General features: G+C 34.9%; 1 long non-coding RNA gene across 1 annotated transcript; it reads left to right on the forward strand.

Moving 5' to 3' along the window:
• The first annotated feature begins 7,917 nt into the window (after nt 1–7,917).
• Nucleotides 7,918–8,956, forward strand: LOC137654329 (uncharacterized). Its single transcript, XR_011046595.1, has 3 exons — nt 7,918–8,023; nt 8,489–8,550; nt 8,887–8,956. It is a non-coding gene; the product is annotated as an uncharacterized lncRNA (long non-coding RNA).
• Nucleotides 8,957–15,003: the final 6,047 nt, after the last annotated feature.

The following is a 15,003-nucleotide window of genomic DNA, read 5'->3' on the forward strand; positions in this document are numbered from 1 at the left end:
TAAATTCTCCACCCGAGTCTGAGATTATCATGTGTGGAAATCCATGTTTACAAATGTAACACTCGTAAAACTTCCTAGCACATTCAATCGCAGTTTTAGTTTTAAGCGCTATTAGTTCTGTATATCGAGTTAAAGCATCTACAATTACTAAGAGGTGCTTATTTCCTCTGTCTGACTCGTAAAATCCTGTTAATAAATCTAAATGTATCCTTTCAAAGGGTTGATTGGGCACGGGATAAGCCCCTAGGCTGACAGGTGTTTTCGTATGCCCTTTGTTTTCCTGACATGTGCGACAATTAGCCATGTGTTTTTTTATATCTGTAAGCATCGTATGCCAATAAAACAATGATTTGGCTTTCTGTGACATTAATGAGAACGCCGGGTGTCCATGCAATGGATTTGCATGCAACCAATTCAGGACAGTGGAAATAAGTGAGATTGGTACCCCTACCTGGTCGTTAGCTACATGTGGTGGATTGTGGGTTTTCCTTGTCATGGTCCTACACAGAATATTGTCTTTGATTATATATTTCTGCTGCTTATACTTTATATATTCCTATTCCTTATGATTGCCTTTCAAAGCATTTATAATTTTTTCTAGTTTCTGATCTTTTCTTTGCTCAGTCTGTAATAATTCAGCACTCCAGCCCAAATCTTCTTGTCCAGATATCGTTTTAACAATAGGCATGGATGTTGATATATCTATTAATTCAGCTAAAGGCTCCGTACAAGATGACACAGGGTTGCGTGATAATGCATCAGCAATGATATTTGCTTTCCCAGTTAAATAAACGATTCTCGCGCCAAAGTCTTGAATGATCAAAGGCCACCGAGTTCGTTTTGGGCTGTGGTTGAAGCCTTTAAAGAAGTCTGTTAGTAGTTTATGATCACTAAGAACCTTAATTAACGGGATAACCGTATATTATGAACTTAACCCTGGATAGGTACGGTGGGTCGTACGCGACCCCGAGCGTCAAAACAAAAGAGGTTTTTATCACGTGACTCACCCCCGTGATGGAATTTGTGGGTGATCGACCTGCAGTCGGTCACTTGCCCACACGCTCTGGTAGTGTACAGACGTGCTTCGCTCTAGCTCTCCTCCTTCCCAGATTTCTGAGACACGTCGGGGTCGTTCGCGTCCGAGTTTACCCTTCTAAGGTAAGTTGCATATTTATCAAAGTTATTACGTATTATGAAACTGTCGTAGAATGGTGCAACTTGTATAGGTTATCGGATGTGGAAATTCTTGGTGGATGATTTAGCTACCACGTGCATGATTTTTTTTTTAGTTGAAATGCCGTTCATCACCACGAGGACCATTTTACCGCGAGTGCCCCTTTTTCAGTTTTTTGCATTTTTTGGCCAAGTCATTTTTCCGTAAGAAATTGCCAAATAGTGTCGCAAAACTTTTGCTTTTTCAGTGTTGGAAAGTGTGTATAGATGATCTGGCTACCCATGCGTGACTTTGTTTTTGTCAGGTACGCCGTAGATATTGGTATGTGGGGCATTTAACTGCGGTTACCAATTTCTGTTTTTTTTTCAATATTTGTAAAAATTTACTGCAGCGTAAGGAATTGCCGTATAGTATTGATTTTTTTTCATGTTTATTTGTTCGAAAGTGTGCCTTGATGGTTGGGCTAACACGTGCATGTGTTTTTTTCATCTGAGATGCCGTATATTAGAATGTTGGCCATTTTTCCGCGAGTGCCCCTTTTTCAGTTTTTTTCATTTCTTGGCTAAGTCATTTTTCCGTGAGAAATTAGCAAATAGTATCGCAAAACTTTTATTTTTATAGCATTGGAAAGTGTGTATAGATGATCTGGCTACCCATCGGTGACTTTGTTTTTGTCAGATACGCCGTAGACATTGGTATGTGGGGTATTTAACTGCGGTTGCCAATTTCTGTTTTTTTCAATATTTGTAAAAATTTACTGCAGCGTAAGGAATTGCCGTATAGTATTGATTTTTTTTCATGTTTATTTGTTCGAAAGTGTGCCTTGATGGTTGGGCTAACACGTGCATGTGTTTTTTTTCATCTGAGATGCCGTATATCAGAATGTTGGCCATTTTTCCGCGAGTGCCCCTTTTTCAGTTTTTTTCATTTCTTGGCTAAGTCATTTTTCCGTGAGAAATTAGCAAATAGTATCGCAAAACTTTTATTTTTATAGCATTGGAAAGTGTGTATAGATGATCTGGCTACCCATCGGTGACTTTGTTTTTGTCAGATACGCCGTAGACATTGGTATGTGGGGTATTTAACTGCGGTTGCCAATTTCTGTTTTTTTCAATATTTGTAAAAATTTACTGCAGCGTAAGGAATTGCCGTATAGTATTGATTTTTTTCATGTTTATTTGTTCGAAAGTGTGCATTGATGGTTGGGCTAACACGTGCATGTCTTTTTTTTTATCTGAGTTGCCGTATATCAGAATGTTGGCCATTTTTTCGCGAGTGCCCCTTTTTATTTGCTTTGCATTTTTTTGCTTAGTCATGTTACCGTAATGAATTGGCAAGTTTTGTCGTAAAACTTATATTTTTATTGTGTTGGAAAGTGTTTCTAGATGATCTGGCTACCCATGCCTATCTTTTTTTTTAGCCATATATGGCGTATATTTATAAGTATGTGTTCGATTGTCCTGTGTTTGCTATTTTTTCGTTTTTTCCCATTTCTTTCGGAATTACTACGTACTAAGTAACTATCACAGAGTAATGATTCATTTAGATGTTTATTTGTCGAAAAATGTGCCTTGATGGTTTTCCTAGCACGTGGCTGAATTTTTTGTTTTCTGAAGGGATCACCATTAGCACGTTGCTATTTTTCATAGAGTGCCCTTTTTTATTTGTTTTGCATTTTTTTGCTTAGTCATGTTACCGTAATGAATTGGCAAGTTTTGTCGTAAAACTTATATTTTTATTGTGTTGGAAAGTGTTTCTAGATGATCTGGCTACCCATGCCTATCTTTTTTTTTAGCCAGATATGGCGTATATTTATAAGTATGTGTTCGATTTTCCTGTGTTTGCTATTTTTTCGTTTTTTCCCATTTCTTTCGGAATTACTACGTACTAAGTAACTATCACAGAGTAATGATTCATTTAGATGTTTATTTGTCGAAAAATGTGCCTTGATGGTTTTCCTAGCACGTGGCTGAATTTTTTGTTTTCTGAAGGGATCACCATTAGCACGTTGCTATTTTTCATAGAGTGCCCTTTTTTATTTGTTTTGCATTTTTTTGCTTAGTCATGTTACCGTAAAGAATTGGCAAGTTTTGTCGTAAAACTTATATTTTTATTGTGTTGGAAAGTGTTTCTAGATGATCTGGCTACCCATGCCTATCTTTTTTTTTAGCCAGATATGGCGTATATTTATAAGTATGTGTTCGATTTTCCTGTGTTTGCTATTTTTTCGTTTTTTCCCATTTCTTTCGGAATTACTTCGTACTAAGTAACTATCACAGAGTAATGATTCATTTAGATGTTTATTTGTCGAAAAATGTGCCTTGATGGTTTTCCTAGCACGTGGCTGAATTTTTTGTTTTCTGAAGGGATCACCATTAGCACGTTGCTATTTTTCATAGAGTGCCCTTTTTTATTTGTTTTGCATTTTTTTGCTTAGTCATGTTACCGTAATGAATTGGCAAGTTTTGTCGTAAAACTTATATTTTTATTGTGTTGGAAAGTGTTTCTAGATGATCTGGCTACCCATGCCTATCTTCTTTTTTAGCCAGATATGGCGTATATATATAAGTATGTGTTCGATTTTCCTGTGTTTGCTATTTTTTCGTTTTTTCCCATTTCTTTCGGAATTACTACGTACTAAGTAACTATCACAGAGTAATGATTCATTTAGATGTTTATTTGTCGGAAAATGTGCCTTGATGGTTTTCCTAGCACGTGGCTGAATTTTTTGTTTTCTGAAGGGATCACCATTAGCACGTTGCTATTTTTCATAGAGTGTCCCTTTTTCAGTTTTTTTCATTTCTTGGCTAAGTCATTTTTCCGTGAGAAATTAGCAAATAGTATCGAAAAACTTTCATTTTTATAGCATTGGAAAGTGTGTATAGATGATCTGGCTACCCATGCGTGACTTTGTTATTGTCAGGTACGCCGTAGATGCTATCGGCGTGTGGCGTGTTTTCCTGCGGTTGCCAATTTCTGTTTTTTTCAATATTTGTAAAAATTTACTACGGCGTACGGAATTGCCATATAGTATTGATTTTTTTTTTCATGTGTATTTGTTACAAAGTGTGCCTTGATGGTTGGGCTAACAAGTGCATTTCTTTTTTTTTTATCTGAGATGCCGTATATTAGAATGTTGGCCATTTTTTCGCGAGTTCCCCTTTTTATTTGTTTTGCATTTTTTGGCTTAGTCATGTTACCGTAAGCAATTGGCAAGTTTTGTCGTAAAACTTATATTTTTATAGTGTTGGAAAGTGTTCCTAGATGATCTGGCTACCCATGCCTATCTTTTTTTTTTAGCCAGATATGGCGTATATATTTGTTACTGTTTTTAGAATGATATATTGTTAATTTATTCTCATCATTAATTAATTTCCTTATTTCCTTTCCTCACTAGGCTATTTTTCCCTGTTGGAGCCCTTACTTGGAGCATCTTGCTTTTCCAACTAGGCTTGAAGCTTGGCTAATAATAATATAGGTATGTGTTCGATTTTCCTGTGTTTGCCATTTTTCGTTTTTTTCCCATTTCTTTCAAAATTACTACGTACTAAGTAACTATCACAGAGTAATGATTCATTTAGATGTTTATTTGTCGGAAAATGTACCTTGATGGTTTGCCTAGCACGTGGCTGAGATTTTTGTTTTCTGAAGGGACCACCATTAGCACGTTGCTATTTTTCATAGAGTGACCTTTTTTATTTGTTTTGCATTTTTTTGCTTAGTCATGTTACCGTAATGAATTGGCAAGTTTTGTTGTAAAACTTATATTTTTATAGTGTTGGAAAGTGTTTCTAGATGATCTGGCTACCCATACCTTTCTTTTTTTTTAGCCAGATATGGCGTATATATATGTTACTGTTTTTAGAATGATATATTGTTAATTTATTCTCATCATTAATTTATTTCCTTATTTCCTTTCCTCACTAGGCTATTTTTCCCTGTCGGAGCCCTTACTTGGAGCATCTTGCTTTTCCAACTAGGCTTGAAGCTTGGCTAATAATAATATAGGTATGTGTTCGATTTTCCTGTGTTTGCTATTTTTTCGTTTTTCCCATTTCTTTCAAAATTACTACGTACTAAGTAACTATCACAGAGTAATGATTCATTTAGATGTTTATTTGTCGGAAAATGTGCCTTGATGGTTTTCCTAGCACGTGGCTGAATTTTTTGTTTTCTGAAGGGATCACCATTAGCACGTTGCTATTTTTCATAGAGTGCCCTTTTTTATTTGTTTTGCATTTTTTTGCTTAGTCATGTTACCGTAATGAATTGGCAAGTTTTGTCGTAAAACTTATATTTTTATAGTGTTGGAAAGTTTTACTAGATGATCTGGCTACCCATGCATGACATTGTTTTTTGCCTCAGATATATTGGTAGGGGATCCATTTTTCATCGAATGCGTATTTCTAATTTTTTCTCATTCTTTGCAGATATCAAAATGGCAAGCAGGAGACAATCTTTGGGCTTGGATGCCATAAATCAGCTCTTAGAGCAATTCGATAGTGATGTCGATGATGCTTTGGAGGTTGATGACATCAGTGACGACGAATTCATCAATGTTGATGAGTTGGAGCAGGAGGTCAGGGAGGAACAGGAGGAACAGGAGGTGACCCAAAATCCTGAGGTTGTCGCCTTAGGGAATGGTGATGGAAAAGCCGACGACGATGTGGGGGAGGAAGAGGGGGTTGGGGCTTCGGGTTCTCATGTTGTCCCAGTCAGCACGATAACAAGTCCTGTGCCATCGACTTCACGTGGTCCGCCCCCAGTAACGGTACCGGTACCTCAGCTCACGCCAGTGGAGGAGAGAAGCAGGAAGAGGAGAAGGGGGGATCTACAGGCAGCCAGGGGGTCGGCAATCACCCACATTGATGCTGAATCGGTGAAAGGTCGCGACGGTACCGTTTGGCATAGAGACCCAAATGCCACCCTCCCCCATATGTTCAAACCAAGGATTGAGCCTGGGGGTCCCACTTCTCTCACGTTGGGAACGAGCAAAGTGTCCGACATTTTCTCTCTCTTTTTGACCGACCGCATGTTAGCCGAGGTTGTTTTGTATTCTAATGAACGCCTTGCCCTATTGAGGAGTCATTATCATCATAAGGGCAACGTTGCCCTCAGGGACATTGACCTGAGGGAACTGAAGGCGTTTATTGGTATCCTAATAATGACGGCAGTGCGGGCGGACAACCATACACCGACGTGGGACATGTGGAACCTCACAGAGGGAAATCCTTTGTACAGGTGTACTATGAATGAGCGTCGTTTCACCCTGTTGGTGAGGGTAATTCGCTTCGATGATTCGGCCACCAGACAAGAGAGGGTGAAAGTGGATCGCCTTGCACCCATTAGAAAACTCTTCGATCACGTGGTGACCAATTGTCGAAACAATTACACCCCAGGACCACATCTGACTGTGGATGAACAGCTTGTCCCTTTCCGGGGGCACTGTCCATTCAAGATGTACATACCCAATAAACCTGCTAAGTAAGTAAAATTCTTTGTTTTTTATATTTGCACATGTTATTATTGTTTTGAAATTATAAAAATTTTTTTATATATATATATGTATATATATATATATATATATATATATATATATATATATATATATATATATATATATATATATATCTATTTTGTGAAGTAAAGAACTTGCTATATGATTTATATATCTAAATCATAATATATCATCTATTCTATCTCTATCTATGTATAACTTGTTCATTTATATAACTGATAATTTATCTTTCGTATTTGTAAATGTTTTTCTTATATATTTATTATTATTATTATTTTATTATTATTATTACTATATTGATTAGTAATATAATTGTATATTGTGTATTTTTTTTAATTTTTTTTTATCTTTTTACCTTTATTAGTTACTAATTCCATTTCCCTTCTTCTAGATATGGTATCAAGATTGTATTGGCGTGTGATGCCGATACGCATTACATGTGTAATGCGATTGCGTACTTGGGGAAGGACACTGTCCAGATACCTAGAGGATCGACGCTTGGAGAAGTTTTTACGTCTGATCTTGTGGCATCTTTTCAGAGAAGTGGCTGCACAGTGACGACGGATAACTTTTTCACGACGCTACCGCTTGCTTTGTCACTCTTGGATAAGGACATGTATTTGTGTGGCACCATTCGCCAAAAGCCTTATATTCCTAAGGAACTTACGGAGAAGGTGCTTCCCCCAAAGGAGTCAGTGGCAGTGTTCAATTACGAACACAATCTAACTCTACAGTGTCAGCAAATTAGTAGGACTAAGAAGGTGATGCTGTTGAGTCCCCTGCATCATGATCCGTCTGAAGTCGAAAAAAGGAAGACCGACATTCAGATGTTTTATAATGCGACCAAGGGAGGTGTAGACACATTCGACCAGATGTGTTCTACATCTAGTTGTATTCGTAAGTCACAACGCTGGCCTATGACTCTCTTTTACGGGATATTGAATATAATAATGGTCAATTCTTATATTCTCTATACGTCCATGCCTTTCACCAAGCCAGTGCCAAAGCGAACGTTCCTCAGAGATATCGCCTACGAGTTGTGTGCTCCCCAGGCAATACATCGGTATCTAACGTCACACAGTTTGTCGAAAGGACTCCGTCAAATCATGGTGGATACTTTCAAGATACCTGAGCAGGTCCCACCAAGACGTCGAATTCCCGTTGGCCAAAGAAAACTCCCTAAAAGGATTCGCTGTCACAGCTGCCCGCCTAGGGACGACCACAAGACAAACACTGCCTGTCTCCTGTGCAAGAGTCCTGTTTGTCTGGACCACCAGAGTGTCCTCTGTCCAAACTGTAGCGTCTGTCCAAACTGTAACGCAGCGTTATTTGTAAGTTACAACATGAAAATTTTGTTTACTTCTTTTTTGATTGAATATCATCAAATTTTATTACCGAAAATATTATTATTGATTTACAATTTTCTTTTTTTTCGATTTTATTTCCCTTCAAATTTTTTTGGGGGGTCAGCATTCTAATTTTATATTCGTAAAATAATCGACATTCATCCAGCAATCCACCATACAATTTTTATGTATATCCAAGAATAATTAGATTAGTAAATAACACCCTCATCAAATTTTATTACCGAAAATATTATTATTGATTTACAATTTTCTTTTTTTTTCGATTTTATTTCCCTTCAAAATTTTTTTTTTGGGTCAGCATTCTAATTTTATATTCGTAAAATAATCGACATTCATCCAGCAACCCACCATACAATTTTTATGTATATCCAAGAATAATTAGATTAGTAAATAACACCTTGAAATTGACATACCCTTCCTACATTTCAGGAGGCAGAACAGGGAGTCTGAGTCAGTGTGGTTGGCGGCCATTTTGTGGACATATCCGAAGCGTAAGTTGCCATATCTATATATATTCTTGTTCCCTATAAAATTTGTGATATTTTGGTATATTTTTACCTGCATAAAATCATATTATATATTATATATAGGTATTTTTTTACGAAATTTCTAAGTACTCAAAAAATGACCTTTAGATATGGCCCCTGATATAAATGTAATTTACAAAATAATGAAGATTTTTTTACATATTTCTATTCTAGGATAACATGTGTTTATTCCATAAAAAAATTAGCCAATTCGGATTTCATTTGGGTACCTAAAAAAATTCATGAAATTTGGACACATTTTTTTGGCCAAAAAAAGTTACCCTTTTTTTCTCATTTCAGATCTTCACCTCTATGGGTCCGATTTCATCCAAAATATAGGAAGATGTGTCCTAGACATTCAAGATTCAATCCCTAAAATTATTTTTGTAAATAGGAGAAAAATTATTTTTTTATGAATTTTTATGTAAGGTCTTTTTTTTCTACTTATTTTTTTAAAATATTTATAATAAATAGTTTTTATGCAGATGAGTAGTTTTTATCTTTACAGTAGTTTTAAGCATTTATTGAAGTTTTTTTTGGCAAAAGAAAAAAAGAGGTTACTGCAAAAACTGATTTTTCAAGAATTTTTTTTGGCGTCGGGGTCGTTCGCGTCCGAGTATACCCTTAAAGGGGTGTCCGAGGAGCGTACCTATCCAGGGTTAAAATGCACTAGTGAATTAACAATAGCTAGCCCTTCCTTGTCTATTACTGCATACTTACTTTCGGAAGTTCTCAGTTTTAGAGAATAAAAAGGTATCGGGAAAAAATGTTTTTCATATTGCTGAAGCAATACCCCAACTACTCCTAAGTCTGAGGCGTCTGTTGCAATGAAGAATTCCTTACCGAAGTCAGGAAATTTTAAGATAGGAGAACTACACAGTTCATCTTTCAAGGTATTAAACGCCTGTTGATGCTGCTCAGACCATATGAAATCTACGCCCTTCTTCGTAAGATCAGTTAAGGGAGCGGCTATTATTGAATAATTGCGTATAAAATGCCTGTAATATCCACTACAACCCAGAAATTGCTGTATTCCCTTGACAGTAGTAGGTATCGGAAAGTTACGGATAGCCGACACCTTATCATGGACTACCTTAAGACCTTGGCTTGACACCATGAAACCCAAATAGACTAATTCTGCTTTGAAAAATTCACACTTACTAATATTTACTCTTAAGTTATGTTGTCTTAGTCTCTGTAGTACTAGTTCTAATTTATGTAGATGTTCTTCTAAGGTGTTGGAAGAGATTACAAGGTCGTCCATATAGGCATGCAATATATCCCCTAGCAAGTCTCCAAACACTATGTTAATCATTCTTGTAAATGTTATGGGAGCACAACGTAAACAACCAAAAGGCATCCGTAAAAATTCATAATGTCCCCTGGCTGTGCTGAAGGCTGTGTATGGGATACTATTTTCTTCTAATGATATCTGGTGAAAGCTTTTAAGTAAGTCCAAACTGATAAAATATTTATTCTGACCTAACAAAGATAAAATATCGTCAGTACATGGCACTGGGAATCGATCAGGGATCGTCTCCTCGTTTAGGCGACAGAAGTCTACACAGATACGCCATGTTCAATCTTTTTTCGGTACAACTATTAATGGAAAATTATAAGGGCGGTTCGATTTCCTAATGACTCCTTCTTCTAGCATTTTACCTACTTCATCATTTATTTCATTCTGGAATTTCATAGGGAGTCTGTACGGGGGTATATAGATAATTTTCTGCTTGTCCTTTAACCTTATTTGATGCTCGATCACATCTGTTTTTCCTAAGGATCCATCCGTAGCTGAAAAAACCTCATGATATTCAGTTAAAAGTCCAAAAATTTTCTGCTGAATTTCTTCGTCTTGAATGTCTTTATTGATTTTATTTTTAATAGATTACAAAAGGGATTCATCCACAACTGATTGAGCGTGATTCATTTCAGCAACGGTAAGAATACGATGTTTATAAACTTCTACATCCAAGATATGTTGATTTTTGTGAATTACTAAAGTAGTATTTAAATGAATACAGACTTCAATATTACATTGTTGATGTGAGCCTACTGTATAAATAGCTTGTGTGACAGACAATCCGTTAGTTTTCAAAGTGTCGGAATGGATTAATATTTCAGATCCCGGTAATGTTTTCTTTACTTGCACTATTAAATTCGAAGGTACGTTTGGCTTGATAGATTGCGTGCAAGATGATATTACGGGTGAACGAGAATTCTGTTGGGTCGCGTATATTATTTCTTTATTAGTGAGACAAGTTATTGGTTCTTCTACGTACGTCACTGTTTCATTTGTCGTCTCCTTTTTATCCAAAACTGATTTTAAGGTATTAGAAGACTTATAGAATTTTCCTTTGATATACACGCCGTGCTTGGCGGGGGCTAAGATAATGTTTTGATTGCCCATAGATGGGTATCCTATAATTACAGCTGAATACATATCAATGTTTTGTACAACAACAAATATATCGGCAAACGTGCGCTTACCGACCTTGAACTGAACATGAGTTACGCCTATTACATTTAATTCATTATTTCCTATACCCGAGAGTCTCACTCCGGATTTTTCTATTGGAAAGTTCGAAAACAACAAATGATGTGTCCTCATATCCATGATATTACGTGGACTACCAGAGTCAAAAAATAATGTAAATGATCTGTGTTCTAAATTTTCAGCATATAATGTTGGTCGTAACTCATTTTGGCTTGTTATTGTATGAATTCGTTGCAAATCTACGGGAGCTTGCACTGATTTACTTAATTCGGCCGTGTGTTTCATAGGAAAATCTATTGCCTCACAATGATCTGATAAAACATTAAATTGATTATTCAATACTACTGATGTTGACATGAATGACCTTGACCCAACATCACTCTCTTCCCCACTGGAGTTAGTTATGTGGTATTTGCTTTGCTCTGCACATTCTGAAAATTCGTCTGACCTTGCGAGGTCTGGTTTGACGACCCAGGCTCAGCGTTATTCGAAGAACTGTTTGTTTGTTTCGGATTCTGAACTACATTGACGTTTGGCTGTTTCTTCTTATTAAAATGAGGATTTTTCTTTTTATTTCCATATGGAACTGACTGTGGAATTGACTGTGTATTTCTATGATTCTGTTGTGTCTTACGCGAGTAGCACTGACTATATGAATGAGTCGAACTATTATGTATCGAACAGAATTTCGTTCTGCAGTCTGCAATCAAGTGACCTTGTCATTTGCAATTATAACACGTCATTCCTGCAACTTGACTATTATTAGCTACATTTACTTGTTGTGGCTTTGCTTCATTTTTTGCAAAAACTTGGGTTAACACGGGATCAAGATCAGGACACTTAGACATGCGTTTCTTTATCTGTTTATATTCATCCAATTCCGTACTTGCTGGCGTTAACTTTTTATCAAAACACCGCACTAAAGCTTCAGGCAACATAAGTGTCATGCAAGTCAAATACATTCATCGTAAAAAATCTTTCACAGAGATGTTATCTCTAGTAACCCAAGTGGAATTACCTAAAATATCTTGATATTTATTAAGCATATCGGCTATAAGAGCTGCTCTCTCAATAACATTAAGCCGAATCATAGTGGCTTGATTAAGTGTATTTCTTAATGTTAAAACTACATCCAAGGCTTCTTCACCCCCATGGACCGCACGTAGCCTAACTTTGAAATCATCCCAGGTAACTGCTTCTTGAATGGAAACACCACTTAAATACGCACTCGCATCTCCTTTAGAAAAGTCTATAAAACTTTTAGCTTCTTGTAATTGTACAAAAGGGTCTACGATTTGTTTGGCATTTAAATGGGCATCGCCGGATGAAATCCATGACTCCACATTCTGAGGCAAGAACCCATTAACCCGACCCTGAAAAAGAAGGATTGCAGATCGAGCATTTACAAGTGTCACAATAGGAAGGGGGTTACCATGTCCTGCGGTTGGGTTACTCGGTCCAGGGGCTGGGCTCACAAGGGGGCGTCATGTTTACGGTATTTCTTTTCCTATCTCTACGACCCCTTGCAATCCTATCAAAATATCTATATGAATACAGACGTCCACTGCATAAACGCATAAGCACTAAATGATAAAGATTATAACAAAATTCCCCAAAACTATGATACTAATACAAAGATATTTCCCGAGAACTTCTGAAAGAAAACGGAATACAAAGATATATCCCGAGAATTTTTAAAGGAAAACGGAATTAGCACAGAGAGAAAAAAAAATTCTAGACGAGAATTCGGAATTGAACACAGTTTCCTTTAATGAAGGGAAATTGAAGATTAGCAAACAACTCACCCCAGTAATAATGGACTATCGACTCGTGGTAACTACACCTCACAGCTTAATACCGAAATGAATAAGAAAATTGTACTTAGCTTCGGTTTATATGGCGTTGTGTGATGTCGTCATTTCCTCTCTCTCTCTTGATTTTTGGGTGAATGTTTTCAGTCCGATTTCCTCTCTCTCTCTTGATGTTTGGGTGAATGTTTTCGGTCCGATTTCCGTTGAATGTAGTGCTTACTGGATATGTATCTTCAATGTTTTGTAAACGTTGAATGTCAGTCCTTGGTTTTCTTAGGATGTTGATTGAAGATCCAGTTCATCAGTTTGTATAACATTCATTTGTTGGTATTAAATGTTTCATTTTTTCGGTGGACTATGATACTTAGTCAAAATTGTAGATTCATTACTGTTGATTTCTTGAAGATCTTTCTCTGGTTTTTAGAGTTTTATTCGCTGGTTCTTGAAGATCTTTCTCTGGTTCTTAGTGTTTTATTCGCTGGTTCTTGAAGATCTTTCTCTGGTTCTTAGAGTTTTACCGCTGGTTCTTGAAGATCTTTCTCTGGTTCTTAGAGTTTTACCGCTGCCACCATTTATTAGTGTGCTACTGTAGTTAACACACATTTGGATTTTCTTCAAATGTCATCTTTAATGATTTATAGTTTAGAGTTGGTATGTTACATCTTCTAGTAAAGTCTAAGTAAGTTAACTTTAAAATGGTTTATTTTTTAAGAACAGTGTTAACATCTCCATCACAGGAGTATAGCTGGTTTGGTCGGATGACCATTCCGTATGACATTGTAGAGTAAACTGATACAATTATCCATATTCATGTTAAAGTTATTTCAGTACTTAATGATTTATGTAAACACCACATTAATACCGGAAGATGCTCAGTTCCGTTCTCACAGACAACCTTTCTCACGGACTGGGTTGGTGTTTACTCTTCATGAAAAATGTTACATTGCTGAGGTTTGATATTCGCATTCTGCTATGATATGACTACAACACTTCTCACACTAGCTTCTACTTCCTCAGTGACCTATTAGGTCATGTGTTTTGAACATGTAATATATAATTATTACATATATATATATATATATATATATATATATATATATATATATATATATATATATATATATATATATATATATACATATATATATATATATATATATATATATATATATATATATATATTCGAATAAGCCATATATATTTTTGATATATTAATGTCTGGATTCTCTTAACGACCTCGGGATCAGAGCCCCAGGCGAAATCACACAAAGACAAGCTCTTGTCTTTGTGTGATTTCGCCTGGGGCTCTGATCCCGAGGTCGTTAAGAGAATCCAGACATTAATATATCAAAAATATATATGGCTTAGTTGAATATGAAAAACACGTAAAAATGTGCAAAATTTATCATATATATATATATATATATATATATATATATATATATATATATATATATATATATATATATATATATATATATACATATATATATATATATATATATATATATATATATATATATATTTATATATATATATATATATATATATATATATATATATATATATATATAGATATACATACATATATATATATATATATATATATATATATATATATATATATATATATATATATATACATATATATATATATATATATATATATATATATATATATATACATATATATATATATATATATATATATATATATATATATACATATATATATATATATATATATATATATATATATATATATATTTATATATATATATATATATATATATATATATATATATATATATAGATATACATACATATATATATATATATATATATATATATATAGTATATATATATGTATATATATAAATATATATATATATATATATATATATATATATATCTAACTATCTATTTTTTATTTATCTAGCTATCTCTCTCTCTCTCTCTCTCTCTCTCTCTCTCTCTCTCTCTCTCTCTCTCTCTCTATATATATATATATATATATATATATATATATATATACATATATAAATATATATATATATATATATATATATATATATATATATATATATATATATATATATGTATATACAA

The sequence above is a fragment of the Palaemon carinicauda genome, chromosome 15 (genome assembly GCF_036898095.1).
Source record: "Palaemon carinicauda isolate YSFRI2023 chromosome 15, ASM3689809v2, whole genome shotgun sequence".
Lineage (NCBI taxonomy): Eukaryota > Metazoa > Arthropoda > Malacostraca > Decapoda > Palaemonidae > Palaemon > Palaemon carinicauda.